Genomic DNA, 18,685 nt, shown 5'->3' with positions numbered 1-18,685 from the left:
CTGAAACATGTTTTTGGGAGTGTAACAAATTGGCAGATTTTAAATGGTTGGAACTACTAATTTTAAACTGGATATAGAAACTGAATTACCTGGGCACAGTAGGGCCTTCCTAACTTTAATGCTTTTGTCATCTTTTCAGTGATGTATTGAGAATGCCTACCATTAATCACAAAGACTACAGACAATATGAAGGTTTGCCTCAGTTTCGAGATGTGTTAAAGGTAAGGTTGGATAAATAGAAAATCTTCAAGGATTTGGAAATTCAGATTAAACATAAAATGTGGCAATGGGAAAAAAAAAATTATATACTCACCATAACGTTCCATGTGAGTTGCTCCATCTCGCCTTCATTCATCACCGATGGGTTTGGAACTGATAATTGGCTCCGACATGGTCGACTAGCAAGTTCAAAGTTCTCCAGTAGCTCGAGACCCCACCCATTATCCCATAATGTACTGCTGGAATCACCTCAGATCTTGTTTGCTATGTACCATATAATAGTACAATAATTATTCTGCCTAGGAATGAATACACATTGAAAAACCAGGATGAAGCTGTCAGCCAGGAGGAGGAAGGAGAGAGGGACGTAAGAATGAAAGCGAGCCGGAACAACTCACATGGAACATTATGGTGAGTACATAACTTTATGTGAAGTTGTTCAATCTCGCTGTTCATTCATCACTGATGGATAGCGTCCCTAGCACCCTGATCTTGGGTGGCTCACGGAAGTACACTCTTCAGAACCATAGAACCAAATGAAGCCCTGTCCCTGGAGGCCTTATCCATTTTGTAATGAGTTAAAGTGTGAGGTTTAGACCAGATGGCTGCTGCACAGATGTTATCCAAGGGCAATTTGGCTTGAAAGGCTGACGAGGTAGAAACTGCTCTGGTTGAATGAGCCTTTACCTTACTAGGCAAGGGCATATTATGACAAGCATATGTATAGGTGATGCAATCCGACAGCCACTTAGACAGGGTTGTTTTAGCAACTGGTTTACCTTTCCTGGTCTCAGAAAAGGACACAAAGAGCTGATCTGATTTCCTAATGTCTTTGGTTATGTCCAAATAAAATCTAAGTTGTCTATGAACATCGAGTTTATGCAACATATATTCCAATTTGTTGGTATGATTAGGGAAGAAAATGGGCAACTCAATGACTTGATTAATGTAAACCTCAGAACATACTTTGGGCAGAAAGGATGGATTAGTCCTAAGAGATACTCTGTCAGTATGGAAGACCATGTAAGGGGGCTAGATGGAAAGGGCTTGGAGCTCTGACACTCTACGGGCTGAAGTGATGGCTACTAAAAAGATAATTTTCCATGACAAGAATTTTAGTTCACAAGATGATGCAGGCTCAAAGGGAGGAAGAATGATACGAGATAACATAAAATTCAAATTCCAGGGTGAATAAGGTGTCTTCACTGGAGGCCTTATGTGAAAGGAACCTTTTAGAAAAGCCTTAGACAATTGGTGAGCCATAATATTCAAACCATCAATTCCTAGATAGAAATTATATATAGCAGCTACTTGTACTCGTACCATAGCTGCCGCTGCAACTTTGCTGAAGATTTCTGTCAATAATTGCAAGATAGAAGTCAATGGGGCTTGATAAGGGTCAATGTTGTGGGAAGAAGCCCAAATGGAAAATCTCTTCCACTTACTACGATGCAATTTTCTGGTGGAAGGTTTGTGGGAAAACAACAAAAGCTGGCTAGTGTCAAGGGAAAGATTATAGAGCCTGGCTATGCGGGGAATTGGAGGAGCCAAGCGGTTAGCTTCAGTGTCTGCAATGACGGGTGAGGATCCCCTGACGGATGTGTCAGCAAGCCCAGAACTGGGTTCAGGATCCATGGATCTTCCAGAATATGATGGTAAAGAAACAGGAACCAAATCTGCCGAGGCCAATGAGGGGCTATGAGGATGATTGTCTGGCCCAGCGACTTTGCTTTCTGTAAGAATTTTGATATCAGGGGAATTGGTGGAAATGCATAGAGGAGACCCGGGGGCCAATCGTGGACAAAAGCATCCCTCAGGGAGTGACCTGGCATGGGAATTAGGGCAAAATAGCTTCTGCATTTGTTGCTGATGTGACTGACGACGAGGTCACAGGAAGGCTGGCCCCATTTGCGGAAGATTCTGTCCGCAATCTCTTGTTTGAGGGACCATTCGTGGGGCAACAAGATTGCTCTGCTCAGTCTGTCCGCTATTACGCTGGATTTGCCCGGGATGTGCGTTGCCAACAGAAAGCGCTGGGATGACAGTGCCCACTGCCATACTCTGAGGGCTTCTCGGCAAAGGGGATAAGACTTGGTCTTGCCTTGTTTGTTCAGATACCAGACCACTGACATGTTGTCTGTCTGTATTGCAATTGTCCATAGAGGAAGAGAGTCCTGAAAGTATTGCAATGCTAGAAGTACTGCTCTCATCTCCAGGACATTAATATGCAGATGTGAGTCTTGATCTGTCCATGTGCCTTGGGCAGTCTTTCCCTGAAATAGCCCCCCCACCCTATCAGGGAAGCGTCCGTGGTCAAAGTGGCAACTAGAGGGGGAAGCATGAAAGGACGTCCTATTGTGACATGAAGAGACGTCAACCACCACTGAAGATCCTTCTTGCAGGAATCTGTTATCAGGATCATGTGACTCATTGGAAGTTCTTGGTAAGACCATTCCGTGAATAGAAGCCATTGAAGGATTCTCATGTGCATCCTTGCTAACGGGACTGCTAGAATAGCTGCCACCATCAATCCTAGAACTTTCAATACCTCTGCTGCTGGTGCTCTGTTCTTTGATATTAAGGGGCATGATATGTTGGCGAAGAATAGAGATTCTTTCTGGTGGAAGCGGAGAGTGGTGGATGACGTGTCTAGTTCTGTCCCTATAAAAACGATATGCTGCGATGGCAACAAGGTAGACTTTTCGAAGTTGACTGTAATGCCTAGCTGATCACAGAGTATCAGAGTAGCCTCTCTCGCTTGAAGAAGTTGATGCCTGGTGGTGGAGGTAAGGAGCCAGTCATCTACATACGGAAACACCTGGAATCCTAGATGCTTCAGGTGAGCCGTGATTACTGCCTTGCACTTGGTGAACACTCTGGGGGCTGTAGTGAGACCAAAGGGCAGAGCTCGGAATTGATAATGATTGGCTCCCAGCTGGAAACACAGGTGATCTCTGGATGGTCTGGCCATCTTTATGTGGTAGTAAGCATCCTTGACATCGATCAAGCAAATCCATTTGTCCTTCCCCATCAAGGGGAGTATGGACTGTAGCGTGACCATTTGAAACTTCTCTTTTCTCACAAATTGGTTGAGTATGCTGAGATCCAAAATGGGTTTCCAGACCCCTGTTTTCTTTGGAACCAAAAAGAACCTTAAGTAAGTTCCGAATCCTGTCTGGTCTGCTGGGACTGACTGGATGACTCTTTTTTTTCTAGCAATTGGCATACCTCTATTGCTGCTTGTCCCATGTGACTAGGTGGAATGTCCGGGATTTTTTTGATGGGAAGAGGCTGGGTGAAGAATGGTATGAAATACCCTCTGGAAATGATACTTTGTACCCAACTGTCGTTTGTTATATTTAGCCAGGCTTTGGGGTACAAAGATAAGCGACCCCCGACTGCCTCCAGAGTAGGACAGCCAGGCTTCCCTTCAGGAACGCTGGTAGGATTGACCAGAGAAGTGATCTCTGTCACCCTGGTGTTGCAGACCCCCTCTGCCGTGAGGGCGGCGTCTTCCATTGAAACCCCCTCCTCTGCCTCTGGAGGGAGGCTCTCCACGTGTGTCTTGAAAGGCTCCTTTGGCTTTCCTGAACCACGTCTTTCCTCCCATCTGACCTTTGGGAAAGGGTCGAGTGGGGGTGGAAAAATGGACTCTGACGGCAGAGTCTTTCCTTCCTGCTCACACCTGGTCAAAGTCTCCTTCACCTTTGGCCCAAACACAGATGAGCCGTCAAATGGGATATTCGTAAAAGAAGACTTGAAGGGTTCCGCGAAGGAACAGAGTCGCATCCAGACATGCCTTCGGAGAGCGATTCCTGTACCTGCAGCTCTACTTGAACCATCAGCTGCGTATGATATGAGACACATGGACGAGTTGACTATTGAACTGAGGGCAGAGAGCTGAATGGCAATCTTATCAGATACACTCGAAGCTACAGCACCCTGAAGAGTATCTCTTGACTCTTTAAGGAGATCTCTCTGCAGTCTGGTAAAATGTGTCAAGTAGTTCAGTGATCTGAGTGAGAAAGTCACTGAACTGAACATGTGTTTCCCATATCTATCCATGATCCCAGATTCTCTGTTAGGAGGATGGATAGATGAGGAAGTCTCAGACATTTCCTTTTTGGTGGCTGCCACCACCACCATGGCATCAACAGGGACTGCCTTGGTCAAAAAGGACTTATCTACAGGGGCTGAAATAAACTTATTAGGCCTTCTAGGAACGGGTTCCATAGATTCTGGAGACTCCCACGCCCTACGAGAGACCAGATCCATAAGCTAATCGTAGGGTGGAGATACCCAAGAGGTGGAAGGTTGAGACCCAAACGCCTTCAGGAGAACCGACTTGTCCTCAGTAGGGCTCTTGGACTGGCAACCACCCCTCTGCCTAAGGATTTCAAGAATCTCCACAAAGGAGATGTCCTCAGAGGGGGAGCTGAGGGGACCCTTCTGATTCATCCAGGTCGGTATCCGATGTGATAGACTCCTGGGGGGGAGTCCAAATGCCTCCTCTTGCATAATCTCTTCCTGGGAACCTCTTCAGGGGGAACATCTGGAGAGGTCTCAGAAGAGCAGGGAGCGCCCTGTGGGGCTACCTGAGTCTCTGGGTCTCTACACTTGGGAGGACCGGAGGAAACAGACACAGGCACTTTAGGGGAAGAAGAGGCCAGACCTTGATATGAGGAAGTCTTGGGAGACAACACTCGCCTCATGGCATTGAATGCACCTCTGCTCCGATGAGAAGGAGTCGCTGGCTCCGATGGAGCTGCGATCTCCTCCTGCACCGAAGCCATGGGCTCCGAGCCCGAGGTAGGAGCTGAGCTCACCCGAGCCGAGGCCCCGAGAGGAAGAGTCGGCACCAAGTGGGTGCAGCTATCCTCCCCGGACCTGACCGGAGAGTGTCGACTCCTAGAGTCCCCGGTCGGCACTGAGAATGTCTGAGCAGATGTAGCTGATGACACTGGAGCAGGTGTCGGCTCCAAGGATCTCACAATCATCAGGTTGGCCTCCTCCGGCTCCAAAGGTCCAATATGGCTCAGAGGAGGAGCAGACAATCCAAAGGTAGTGGTCTTCAGCTCCAACGGTTGTGTCTGAGCTGACAGCAATTTAACCAGGCCTGGTGCCTTTAAGAGTTTCTGAACCAGCTAGTCCATATCTAGATCAGATAGGCTGACAGAGGACCTGGAAGAGTGGACAGATGGAGCCGATTGGAGCAATATGGAAGGAGGTTTTTCGGCTATCGGTTCCAAAGCCATGTCCCGGTTCTGAAAAGAGCAGACTGTCTGCTCCAAGGGCAGTGGAGCCAAAGTCACCACACTCTCTGACCTCTTTCCTTTTTTGGATCTAGAATCAGTGGAAGACTTAGAAGATTTAGATGATTTACTGGCTCCATCCTGGTCAGACAATGCCTCAGAAAAGGGGTGTTTAATGATATCCCTATCAATCAATTTCCTCTTCCTTTCAGCTAACACTCTTGTGGAAAAGGAATGACATATGCTGCAATACTCTTGCAGATGTACCTCACCCAAGCAGTAAACACAATGTACATGGGCATCTGTGACGGACATTTTCTGTCTGCAGTCTGGGCATTTTTTAAACCCAGACTTTGGATGCTTGTCCTTATCTTCAGACATTACACAACTCAAGCACACTGTTTAACTATGAGCTGTTTTAAACTAAGTAACTCACACAAACACACACACAGCCCAAAAGGAGCACTAACAACTAAATAACTACAAACAGTAATAAGAGATCCAAAACAAATGTCCCAAATGGGATCACTGACTAATCACGGATCATAAGCCCAAAAGACCGAAGGCAAGATAGATAATACTGAGGAAAGGGGTATAAACACAGAAAAAACTACTGTCTACTATCTAGTATATCTGCTACTAAGAACAGAACAAGGGTATATAAAAAAGAAAAAAATATAACTTGCTGAAAGTTGAAAAACGCCCAATAAAGTCTCGAGCCAAGCTGGAAACCAAGAGATCCGTGCCGCAGCAAACTAGATCTGAGGTAATTCCAGCAGTGGATTATGGGATAAGGGGTGGGGTCTCGAGCTACTGGAGAACTTTGAGCTTGCTAGTCAGCTGTGTCTGAGCCGAATCCCATCAGTGATGAATGAACGGTGAGATTGAACAACTTCACATTAACATGTTTCAAAGCAAGTCGGAAACATAAGAGTGTACCAAGAGGGCTGGGAATTGTCAAGGTTACCACTGGCAGTTCGTTTGATACTATTTTTTAAAAGAGTGGGATAGAAGTAAAGAACTGAGCTGGTATGTAAAAAATAAGTGTAGTGGACAGTGTTTAATAGAGTCACAGCATAAGTTAGACATTATGGACAAAATTACTTTGGCATCAGCTGAAATGGAAGTTAAAGATAGAATGAAAAGAATTTCTGCTAAAGTAGACAAAGGTAATTCTTTGCAAAAGAAGGAAATTAAATACTTGACAGACATTGTGGACGATAAAACTAAAAATAACAATAAGGATCCTTTGGCAAATGAGCTGACAGTGAGTGATAAAAGTGCAAACCAATCAGCAACAGTGGATAAGAGAGATAATCTGAAGGTTCAGCCGACTATGGATGTCAATCATTTTTTAAAAGTAGGATATAGCAACAAACTGGGTTTGAGAAGGTTACTGCATTTAGCAGAGATGAAGAGAAAACAGCAGACAGGATCAAGGGAATGATGATAGGCAATCCAGAAAGATTGCTCTTTAATGGAGAATTTTTAGCAGAATTACAACCAAAGAGTGGAAGTGGTGCACGAAACAGTTGTGAAGGAAAAAAATTAGAAGTTATGTACCTACCATAACGTTCCATGTTAGTTGTCTTCTTCTCGCCTTCTTTCTTGCTGGATGGGTTCGGAGCCGAACCTCGGCTCCGACTCGGCCACTCTAAAAGCTCGAGAGCTAGTTTCACCGGCTCGAGGCTCCCCTATATCCCACAATGCTAGGCGGTAACTTCCTCAGATCTCGTTTGAAAGCTAATACCAGCAATAAATTTCCATAAGGAACAAATAAACTCTTCTAGGTCTGTCCTGGCTAGGGGGAAGGAGGGTGGGACGCAAGAAAGAAGGCGAGAAGAAGACAACTAACATGGAACGTTATGGTAGGTACATAACTTCTAAATGTTAAGTTGTCAATCTCGCCTTCATTCTTGCTGGATGGGACCGCGTCCCTAGCACCTTGTCCTGGGTGGCTTATCGGAACAGACTCTTGAGTACAGTGGAACCAAAGTTGGCCCGGTCTCTAGAGGCCAGATCCAACTTATAATGAGAAATGAAGGTATGGGGAGAAGCCCAAGTAGCTGCAGAACAAATCGAATCAATAATCTTGGAAAGCTACCGAGGTGGCTAAAACTCTAGTTAAATGAGCCCTGGGTTTGGATGGCAACCGTTGATGTCTTATCTCATACACTAGGGTAATCAACGAAGTAAGCCATCTAGAGAGAGAGACTTTGGAGACTGGAAGGCCCATTCTACCTTCTGCATAAGAAACAAATAGTTGGTCAGATTTCCTGAATTGTTTGGTCCTGTCTAGATAGTACCTAAGCTGGCGATGAATATCTAAACTGTGTAACCTTTGTTCTGACCTATTAGAATAATTTGGAAAGAACACAGGAAGCTCAATGGTTTGATTCAAATTTGCCAATGAAGCTACTTTGGGCAAAAAAGACGGGTTAGTACGCAAGGAAACCCTGTCTTTGTGAAAAACTAGATAAGGGGGTTGACTACACAGAGCATGGAGTTCAGAGACTCTTCTAGCTGAGGTGATAGCTACTAAAAAGAGTGTCTTCCAGGAAAGTAATTTTATAGAACATGAAGCCGCAGGTTCAAAGGGGGGAAGAATTAAGGAAGCCAGAACCAAGTTGAGATCCCATTGAGGAGGAGGATCTTTGATGGGTGGTTTGAGAAGAAAGACTCCCTTTAAGAAGGCCTTGCAGAGTTTGTGAGACATGATAGAAGACTCTGAGACTCCAACATGAAAGTTCGAAATTGCAGCCAATTGAACTCTAATGGTAGAAGGGGACGAACCTGCATGGAAAAGTTCGGCTAGAAAGTCTAGAACTGTTTGAATAGAAGCAGTGAAAGGATCTATGTTCTTTGACTGCGCCCAAAAGGAAAAGCGTTTCCACTTGCTATGATAAATCTTCCGAGTGGAAGATTTATGAGAGGCAATCAAGATATCTCTCACTGAGTGAGATATCAAAGGAAGCATGGCTAAGGTCGGAATTGGAGGAACCAAGCTGTGAGGTTCAGAGAGGGAAGGGAGTGGTGCAACTGACCCGACTGATGGGTCAAAAGGTCTGGAACTGGGTCCAGATGCCAAGGTTGTTCCAACAGATAACGGTGAAGAAAGGGGAACCAAATTTGACGAGGCCAGTAAGGGGCAATGAGGATCATAGAAGCTTCCTGAGCGATGGCTTTCTGTATCAGTTGGGATATCAGTGGGAAAGGGGGAAAGGCATAGAGAAGTCCCCGGGGCCAAACGTGTACTAGAGCGTCTGCTGGGATGGCCTGGTTGGGGAAAGAGGGTGAAAAAATCATCGCACTTGCTGTTTTGGGGAGTAGCAAAAAGGTCGCAGCAAGGCCTGCCCCACTTTCGAAAAACTTTCTCCAACACTGAGTTGTTCAGAGACCACTCGTGAGGCATGAGAATAGCTCTGCTCAATTTGTCCGCAATCACACTGGACTTCCCGGGAATGTGCGTTGCTAACAGAAATCGCTGAGAAGAGATCGCCCATTGCCATAGTCTGAGTGCCTCTCGACATAGGGGATAAGACCTGGTTCCGCCTTGTTTGTTGATGTACCACACTACAGACAAGTCTGTTTGTATTGCAATAGTTCCTAAGGGAAGAGAGTCTTGTAGGGCTTGCAACGCTAGGAGCACTGCTCTCATCCCTAGAACATTTATATACAAGTGGCACTCGAATGGTTGCCACATGCCCTGGACTGTCCTGCCCTGGAAATGCCCCCCCCCCACCTGATCAGGGAGGCGTCTGTTGTCACTGTAGCAACCGGAGGGGGAGTTACAAAGGGTCTCCCTAGGAGGAGCTGAGGGGATGAGATCCACCAAGAGAGATGACTCTTGCACGATTGAGTTATCCGAACAGGATGGGACATTGGAAGGCTTTGATAAGACCATTGTGTGAAGAGCATCCATTGTAAAATCCTCATGTGGAAGCGGGCTAATGGTAGGAGAGGGATGGCCGCAGCCATAATTCCCAAGACTTTCAGGATCTGTCTGGCCTTGACTTTGTTGTTCTGTAAAAGAAGAAAGACCTGTTTGTGAATGTCTGCTATCCTCTGCTCTGTGAGTCTGGCTGACATCTTGACGGTGTCTAGATTTGCGCCTATGAAAGTAATAACATGACAAGGCGACAAGACAGACTTTTCGTAGTTTACTGAGATGCCTAGTGCCTGACATGTGCGGAAGGTGTAGTCTCTGGCGAAGAGGAGGAGATGCCTGGTGGGGGCTGTAAGGAGCCAGTCGTCTAAATAAGGAAACACCTGGAATCCTTGACGTCTCAGATGAGAAGCTACCACTGCCATGCATTTGGTGAACACTCGGGGGGCTGTAGTGAGACCAAAGGGCAGGGCTCTGAATTGAAAATGACTGGTTCCCAGCCTGAAGCGGAGAAATCTCCTGGAACGTCGATTCATTTTGATGTGATAGTACGCATCCTGGAGATCTATAGAGCACATCCAGCTGTCCCGTTCTAAAAGGGGAAGAATGGACTGCAGCGTGACCATCCGGAATTTTGTTTTCTTGACAAACTTGTTCAAGTTGCTGAGATCCAAAATGGGTCTCCAGTCCCCTGTTTTCTTTGGAACCAAAAAGAATTTGGAGTAGGTTCCGGATCCTACCTGGTCTGCTGGCACTGGTTGAATGACTCTTTTTGCGAGCAGCTTTGAAATTTCTAATGCTGCTTGTTCCCTTTGACTGGGTGGAACGTCTGGAAGGGATTTGTTGGACAGCTTCGGAACGAAAAGAAAGGGAATTTTGTAGCCTTCGAAAATGATAGACTGTACCCACTTGTCTTGAGTTAGGGATAGCCAGGCTTTTGGGTACAGTGACAACCTTCCCCCGACTGCCTCCGAAGGTGGACAGTCAGGCAACATCTCAGGGATGCTGAAAGGGCTTGTCAGAAAAAGATTCTCGACTGCCCTGATTCTGCGGGCCCCCTCTGCCTCTGGGGCGGCGTCTACCATTGTTGTTCCCCCCTCTGCCTCTAGAGGGGAATCGACTCTGTGCGTCAGGCAAGTCTCCTTGAGATTGTTTCCGGAACCACATCTTTCCCCCCTTCTGACCTTTGGGGTAAGGTCTAGAAGGAGTAGAAAAACGGACTCCGACGGCAGAAAGAGTTTTGCCATCAGTCTCGCACCTAGTCAAGGTTTCCTTCACTTGAGGACCAAAGAGGATGATCCATCAAAGGGGAATTAGTGAAGGACGCCTTAAAGGGTCCATAAAATTACAAAGCGCATCCAGGCGTGCCTGCAAGGCTACACCTGTACCTGCTGCTCTACTTGCTCCATCAGCCGCATATGACAGGAGGCGCATGGAGGAGTTGGTGATAGAATTAAGGGTAGCCAGCTGAGAGTTCATCCTATCCTGAAAACCCGCAGCTGTTGGGTCCTTCAGCATTTCACTCGCTTCCTTGAGTAAATCCCTCTGAAGTCGAGTAAAATGGCACAGGTAATTCAGCGATTTCATTGTAAAGGTCGCTGACGAGAACATCCGCTTCCCATACCTGTCCATTGACCTAGACTCCTTGTTAGGAGGATGAACAGGTACCGAAGGATCAGCTAGCTCCTTCTTGGTAGATGCAGCCACCACCATAGCATCAACAGAGACGCCTTTGGTCAGAAATTCTTTGTCTTTGGGGGCCGTGATGAACTTAGATGGTCTCCTGGGGGTGGGTTCCACTGAGTCAGGAGCCGCCCAAGCCTTCTTTGCCACCACTTGCATAAGGGGGTCAAAGGGAGGGGACACCCAGGAGGTGGAAGGGCGAGAGCCAAACGCCTCAAGATACACTGATTCATCCTCTGAAGGGTTGAGGGCTGGCCAATTCCCCCTCTGTTTTAAGATTTCAAGAATGTCTGCAAAGGAGACATCTTCAGAGGGGGAACGAGGGGAACCTTCAGAATCCTCTAAATCAGTGTCAGAGGTGATAGACTCAGGTGAGTCAATGTGCTTCCTCTTACACTGCCTCTTCTTAGGGGGCTCTCCTACAGGATCAGGAGAGGCCTCGGAAGAGGAGGAGATCCCCACAGGGGAAACTTGAGGAGCTGGCTCTCTACGGTCGGGGACAAGAGAGTGAGTAGAAATCACCGGAGGCACCATGGAGGGAAGGGCAGATGGAGCCGACTGTGGATTAGAACCAGGTTCCAACACGCTCCTCATGACCTCAAAGGCACCCCTGTCAGGCAGAGCCGGAGGTCTCCGTTCCGAAAAACTGAAAACCTCCCCCGGCACCGACAGTGATGGCTCCGAGGCCGATGTCGGAGCCGAACTCACCAGCGCCGAAGCACCGAGACGGAGACCGGGGTCGGACAAGGGTCTGATGCCACTCGCCCCCTCGGAGCCGACGAGGGAAGTCTGGCGCCGAGATTCTTCCAAGGAAGAAATTGGAGCCGACAACGGAACCGAAGACAAGGGTATCGGTTCCGACGCCACCACAGTCTCGGGTCCGAACCGCCCCGGCTCCGAACTCAAAAGAGTCAGAGGAGGAATATTTTGAGTGGTGGGGATAGTCTTCGACTGTTGAGTCGGACTTTGAAGCATTTGGGCTAATGCCTCGGACTTAAGAAGTCGACTCACTACTCTTTGAAGGTCATGGTCCGATAACCTGGAAGACCTAGAAGAGTGGGATCTATGGCTCCGTTCAGACAGCAAAGGTGATGCTGGAGCCGAATGAATGGAGCCAATAGATGGGGAACGGGACCTCTTCTTAGTTGTCGGCTCCGACAACTTTATCGGAGCTGACACAGCTATGTCTTCCTCGGCTCTGGCCGGAGCCGAGGACAGCGTAGGTACCTGCATTCGAGATTCATCGGCTCAGGCCGGAGCCGATGTTCGAATGGACTTAGATCCTCCAGAAGTCAGCTCAGATGCTAGAGCCGAAGGTCTGGAGGACTTAGAGGGTCTCCCCGAAGACTGAGTGGAGGGACCCTCAGGCTTTAATAAGCCTCTAAGAATTAATTTATTTTTTCGCTCCTGCAGGACTCTAGGGCTGAAGCCATGGCAAACAGCACATGAGTCCTGCAGGTCTAAAGTCCCAGGCAGTAAACACAAGAAGTGTGACCGTCTGTCAGAGACATCTTCTGACAGCACGAGTCACACTTCTTGAAGCCTGAGACCTTTGATTCTTTGGACATGTCCAAAGAGAAGAAAGTGTAATCACAAACACACACACACACACACACCGATTACACTTTGAAAATAATAAACTTTAAAATAGCTTAGAAAGTTTAAACTAAAAAATTTCCCTACAAAAAAACAGACACTCCAACTACCAAGGGAGGGAGAAGAGGGTCTAAAGCCCAAGGGAAAGGTTAGATAATCTAAGATAGGAATAGCTAATGAAAAAATTAACTAAAGGGATAAAAGTATCTAACTATGTAAAGTTATAAAAGGGAGCTACTTAAAAGGGTTTCTGACTGACTAAACTTGTCAAAATTTAAACTAACCTGAGCCGGTTGAAAAAAGCACCTCGATCGCGTAGCGGCAAACGAGATCTGGGGAGGTTACCGCCTAGCATTGTGGGATATAGGGGAGCCTCGAGCCGGTGAAACTAGCTCTCGAGCTTTTAGAGTGGCCGAGTCGGAGCCGAGGTTCGGCTCCGAACCCCATCCAGCAAGAATGAAGGCGAGATTGACAACTTAACATTGTTAGTTTGTGCATTTCATTTCTAATACGCTTTCATGGCAGAATGAAATGTCAGAGTGTCCTTCAGTATGTATCTGTTAGCCTGTTTCCTGCCTAATATTAGCAAGTGCTCACAGGGTTAGAAAAGTGTAAGATTTATTCTGAGTAGAAAGTTCTGTCATGTAATTTGGAACTCATGCCTAATATGGAATGTCATAAAGAAGTTGGGATATCTTAGCAAAATTAATGCTGTAGTATTCACTTCTAACTGGTCAGTGGCAGTTCTGTAATTGGTACAATGATGTTGCTTTTAATGAAAAAAGGTATAGAATGTATTGAATTTTGTAATTCAAGGAGACAGGATCTTGATTTCCTAGTCTACCACATACGTGTCTTCTTGTGCAGTAAAGGAGATTGTTATTCTCTGCAGCACTGTCTGGTGTGAAATTTATTTAATGCCTTAACAGTTTAGTAACTTGCTACTCGGATTTCTGAGCCATTTGTTTGCTGCTGCTTTAGAAATTGCCACTGGGCCATAAAGAGTGACATGTTTTCTGTCAGACAAGGTACTGGTGTGATAATACACAATTTCAAATCTCAACAGAGTTTAAAGTCTCTACAGGTAAATTTTACTAAAAATGTACTCACTAGTTTTAACTGCACATGAGGAGGCAAATTGTGTGAAGCAAGGGAACTAGATTTCTGTGTGATAATTAGAAGTTATGTACATACCATAACGTTCCATGTTAGTTGTCTTCTCTCGCCTTCTTTCTTGCTGGATGGGTTCGGAGCCGATCCTCGGCTCCGACTCGGCACTTGCTTAGCTTGAGAACTCCTTTTACCAGCTCGAGGCAACCCTATATCCCATGATGCAAGGCGGGACTACCTCAGATCTCGTTTGGTAGCTAACATACCCTGCTAAGGAATAACCTAGTAGAACTAGGAAAACAAACAAAAAAAACTCCTAACAAATGACTCTTCTACTGAAGACTCAGGAGGGAACAACCTGAGAAGAGGAAACTCTTCAAGATCTGTCCAGGCCAGGGGGATGGAGGGAGGGACGCAAGAAAGAAGGCGAGAGAAGACAACTAACATGGAACGTTATGGTATGTACATAACTTCTAAATGTTAAGTTGTCAATCTCGCCTTCATTCTTGCTGGATGGGACTGCGTCCCTAGCACCTGTATCCCGGGTGGCTCAATGGAACAGACTCTTGAGAACTGTGGAACCAAAGCTGGCCCTGTCTCTGGAGGCCAAATCCAATTTGTAATGAGAGACAAAGGTATGAGGTGTGGCCCAAGTAGCTGCTGCACAAATGGTATGAATGGGTAGTCTGTCCTGAAAGGCTGCAGAAGTGGATAGACTCCTAGTTGAGTGTGCTTTCGGTTTAGAAGGTAGTTGCTTGCCCCTGAGCGAATACACATAAGAAATGGTGGAAGACAACCATCTAGATAAGGTCACCTTAGAAACTGGGAGACCTTTCCTGTTTTCTGCATAGGAGACAAATAATTGGTCCGATTTCCTGAACTGTTTAGTTCTATGCAAATAGTACCTGAGCTGACGATGGACATCCAAAAAATGAAGCTTTTGTTCAGCTCTGTCAGAGTAATTTGGGAAAAAGACTGGTAGATCGATGGATTGATTGATATTAGTTTGAGAAACAACTTTGGGAAGAAAGGACGGGTTAGTTCTTAAGGATACCCTGTCCTTGTGAAAAACCAAGTAAGGGGAACGGATGCAGAGAGCTTGAATTTCGGAAACCCTTCTTGCTGAAGTAACAGCCAGTAAGAATATAGTTTTCCAGGTCAATAACTTCAAGGAACATGAGGCAGACGGTTCGAAGGGTGGTAAAATCAAGGATGCTAACATTAAATTCAGATCCCATTGTGGAGGAGGATGTTTTATTGGCGGCTTCCGAAGAAAAACTCCTCTCAGAAAGGCTTTGCATAGCCTATGTGACATAATGTTATGATCTTGAAATCCAACATGATATTTGGAAATGGCCGCCAGTTGAACTTTGACCGTTGAAGAAGAAGATCCTGACTGAAAAACTTCAGCCAGGAAATCTAAAACAGAATGCACAGGAGCAGTAAAGGGATCAATGTGCTTGGAGCTTGCCCAAAGGGAAAAACGTTGCCACTTGCTAGCATACACGGTTCTGGTGGACGACTTCAACGAAGCTACTAAAATATCTCTGACAGGATCAGAGATCATAGGAAGCCTGGCTAGGGAAGGAAGTGGAGCAACCACGCAGTGAGGTTGAGAGAATGAATGGCCCGGTGCTGTTGACCCGATCGGTGGATCAAAAGATCCGGAACTGGGTCCAGATGCCAAGGTCGCACCAGGAGGTGACGATGCAGAGTCGGGAACCAAATTTGTCGAGGCCAGTAAGGGGCAATGAGAATCAACTTGGCCCTCAAAACGGTGGCTTTCTGAATGACTTGTGGAATCAAGGGAAAGGGCGGAAAAGCGTAAAGAAGTCCCCGGGGCCAATCCTGGGTTAGAGAGTCTCTCAGGGGTTGGCCTGGTAGGGGAAAGAGTGTGAAGAAGTCGGGGCACTTGTTGTTTTGGGGAGTAGCAAAAAGATCGCAACAAGGTGTGCCCCACTTCAGAAAAATCTGGTCCACAATAGATTGATTGAGAGACCCACTCGTGAGGCATGAGAATGGCTCTGCTCAGCCTGTCCGCCAAGAGGTTGGACCTGCCGGGGATGTGCGTTGCTATCAGAAACCGATGAGAGGAGATTGCCCATTGCCAAAGTCTGAGAGCTTCTCGACATAACTGATAGGACCTGGTCCCGCCCTGCTTGTTGATGTACCAGACCACGGACATGTTGTCCATTTGCACTGCAATAGTCCCCACGGGAAGAAAGTCGTTGAGGGCTTGCAATGTTAAAAGCACCGCTCTCATCTCCAGGACATTTATGTGCAGATGGTATTCTATGGGTTGCCACGTCCCGTGGACCATCCTGCCCTGATAATGCCCCCCCCCCCACCCGATCAGAGAGGCATCCGTAGTGACTGTGGCAACCGGAGGAGGGGGAACAAATGGTCGGCCCTGGTGAAGGAGAGGGGAAGATATCCACCAGTTCAGATGAGCTCTGCACGATTGTGTGACTAAGATCGGGTGCTTCATCGGAAGACTGTGGAACGACCACTGAGTGAATAACATCCACTGCAGCAGGCACATGTGGAAGCGAGCCAGAGGTAGAAGAACAATGGCCGCAGCCATAAGACCTAGAACTTTTAGAACCAATTTGGCTTTGACTTTGCTGCTCTGCAATAATATTGAGCAATTTTTGGATGTCCAGAATTCTCTGATCTGTTAGTCTGGCTGACAATTTGACGGTGTTTAATTCTGCGCCTATAAAGGTGATAGATTGGCAAGGCCGCAGAGAAGATTTTTCGAAATTCACTGAAATTCCCAAACTTTTGCAAAGCTGCAGAGTGTAGTCTCTGGTCTGAAGAAGCTGATGCCTGGTGGAGGCGGAGAGGAGCCAGTCGTCCAAATAAGGAAACACTTGGAATCCTTGACGTCTCAGGTGAGCTGCGACCACTGCCATGCATTTGGTAAACACTCTGGGGGCTGAAGTGAGGCCAAAGGGCAGGGCTCTGAATTGATAATGACTGGTCCCTAGCCGAAAGCGGAGAAACCTTCTGGAGCGCCTGTGGATCTTTATGTGATAGTACGCGTCCTGAAGGTCTATCGAGCACATCCAGTTGTCCTTGCCCAGAAAGGGCAAAATGGACTGAAGCGTGACCATCCGGAATCTTGCCTTCTTGACAAATCTGTTTAGATTGCTTAGGTCTAGTATAGGTCTCCAATCTCCCGTCCTTTTGGGGACCAAAAAGAATCTGGAGTAGACGCCGGATCCTACTTGGTCTGCTGGAACCGTCTGGATGGCTCTTTTTTGTAGGAGCTTTGTAACCTCCTGTTCTGCCAAATCCCTTTGACCGGGTGAGATGTCTGGAAGGGATTGGTGAGGTCTGGGATACCTTCGAAGGGGATTTTGTAACCCTCGGATATTATCGACTGTACCCACATATCTTGTGAAAGGGAATGCCAGGCTATTGGGTACAGCGAAATCCTTCCCCCGACTGCCTCCAAGGGTGGACAGTCGGGCAACACCTCAGGGATGCTGAAAGGGCTTCTCAGGAAGAGACTCCCTGTTGCCCTGGTTCTGAGGACCCCCTCTGCCCCTAGGGCGGCGTCTATTATTACCCCCTCTGCCTCTGAGGGTAAACTGCCCACGTGTGTCCGGCGCTGCTCCTTGGGCTTTGCGGAACCATATCTTTCCTCCCTTCTGACCCTTGGGGTAGGGTCTAGAAGGGGTGGAAAAATGGACTCCAACGGCAGAAAGAGTTTTGCCGTCCTGCTCACACCTGGTCAAGGTTTCCTTCACCTGAGGTCCGAACAAAGCCGAACCGTCAAAGGGGGTATTGGTGAAGGACGCCTTAAAGGGGTCCGCAAAATTACAAAGCCGCATCCAGGCTTGACGTCTAAGAGCCACTCCTGTGCCTGCGGCCCTGCTCGCTCCATCGGCTGCATAGGATATGAGACGCATGGAGGAGTTCGTCAATGAATTCAGGATTGCTAGCTGTGAGGCAATCTTTTCTTGAGCCCCAGCAGCAGAAGGATCCTGGACCACTTCACCTAGTTCCTTGAGACTATCTCTTTGAAGCCTGGTGAAGTGACAAAGGTAGTTCAGCGAACGCATAGCAAAGGTCGCTGAAGAAAACATCTGCTTTCCATACCTGTCCATGGTCCTAGAATCTTTGTTAGGAGGATGGACAGGTACTGAAGGATCCGCAAGTTCCTTCTTGGTGGCCGCCGCCACCACCATAGCATCCACAGAGACGCCCTTGGAAAGAAACTGCTTGTCTGCAGGGGCCGTGATAAATTTGGATGGTCTCCTGGGAACCGGTTCCACAGAATCTGGAGCTGCCCGCCTTCGAGCCACTACCTGCATAAGTGGGTCGAAAGGCGGAGACACCCAGGAGGTGGAGGGTCGGGATCCAAAAGCCTTCAGGTATACCGACTCATCCTCGGAGGGATTAATGGAGGGCCAATTCCCCCTCTGTTTGAGGAGCTCAAGGATGTCTGAAAAGGAGACATCCTCAGAGGGGGACCATGGGGAACCCTCCGACTCATCTAAGTCGGTATCAGATGTTGTAGACTCGGGGGAGTCTGTGTGTTTCCTCTTACACGTCCTCTTCCGAGGAGGTTCCCCTGCCGGATCAGGGGAAACCTCGGAAGAGGAAGATATTCCCAATGGGGAAACCTGGGGCGATGGATCCCTGGGCCTGGGAGCAAGAGGCTGGCAAGAGGCGTCTACAGGCACCGAAGAGGGAGGAGCCAAAGGGATGGACCGTTGACCTGGCTCAGGTGCCAGGACACTCCTCATCACCTCAAAGGCTCCCCTCCCCGGGAGGCCGGAATATTCCCGTTCCGAGGAAATAGGAATTCCCGGCTCCACTGAGAGGGAAGGCTCCGAGGCAGATGTCGGTGCCGAGCTTACCAAAGCGAAGCCCGAGAGGGAGAGCGGGGTCGGACAAGGGCCCGATGCCACTAGCCCCCTCGGAGCCG

Source organism: Protopterus annectens, chromosome 8.part0 (genome assembly GCF_019279795.1).
Source record: "Protopterus annectens isolate FY-2018-M chromosome 8.part0, PAN1.0, whole genome shotgun sequence".
Lineage (NCBI taxonomy): Eukaryota > Metazoa > Chordata > Ceratodontiformes > Protopteridae > Protopterus > Protopterus annectens.
Note: the sequence above shows the minus strand (reverse complement) of the source record.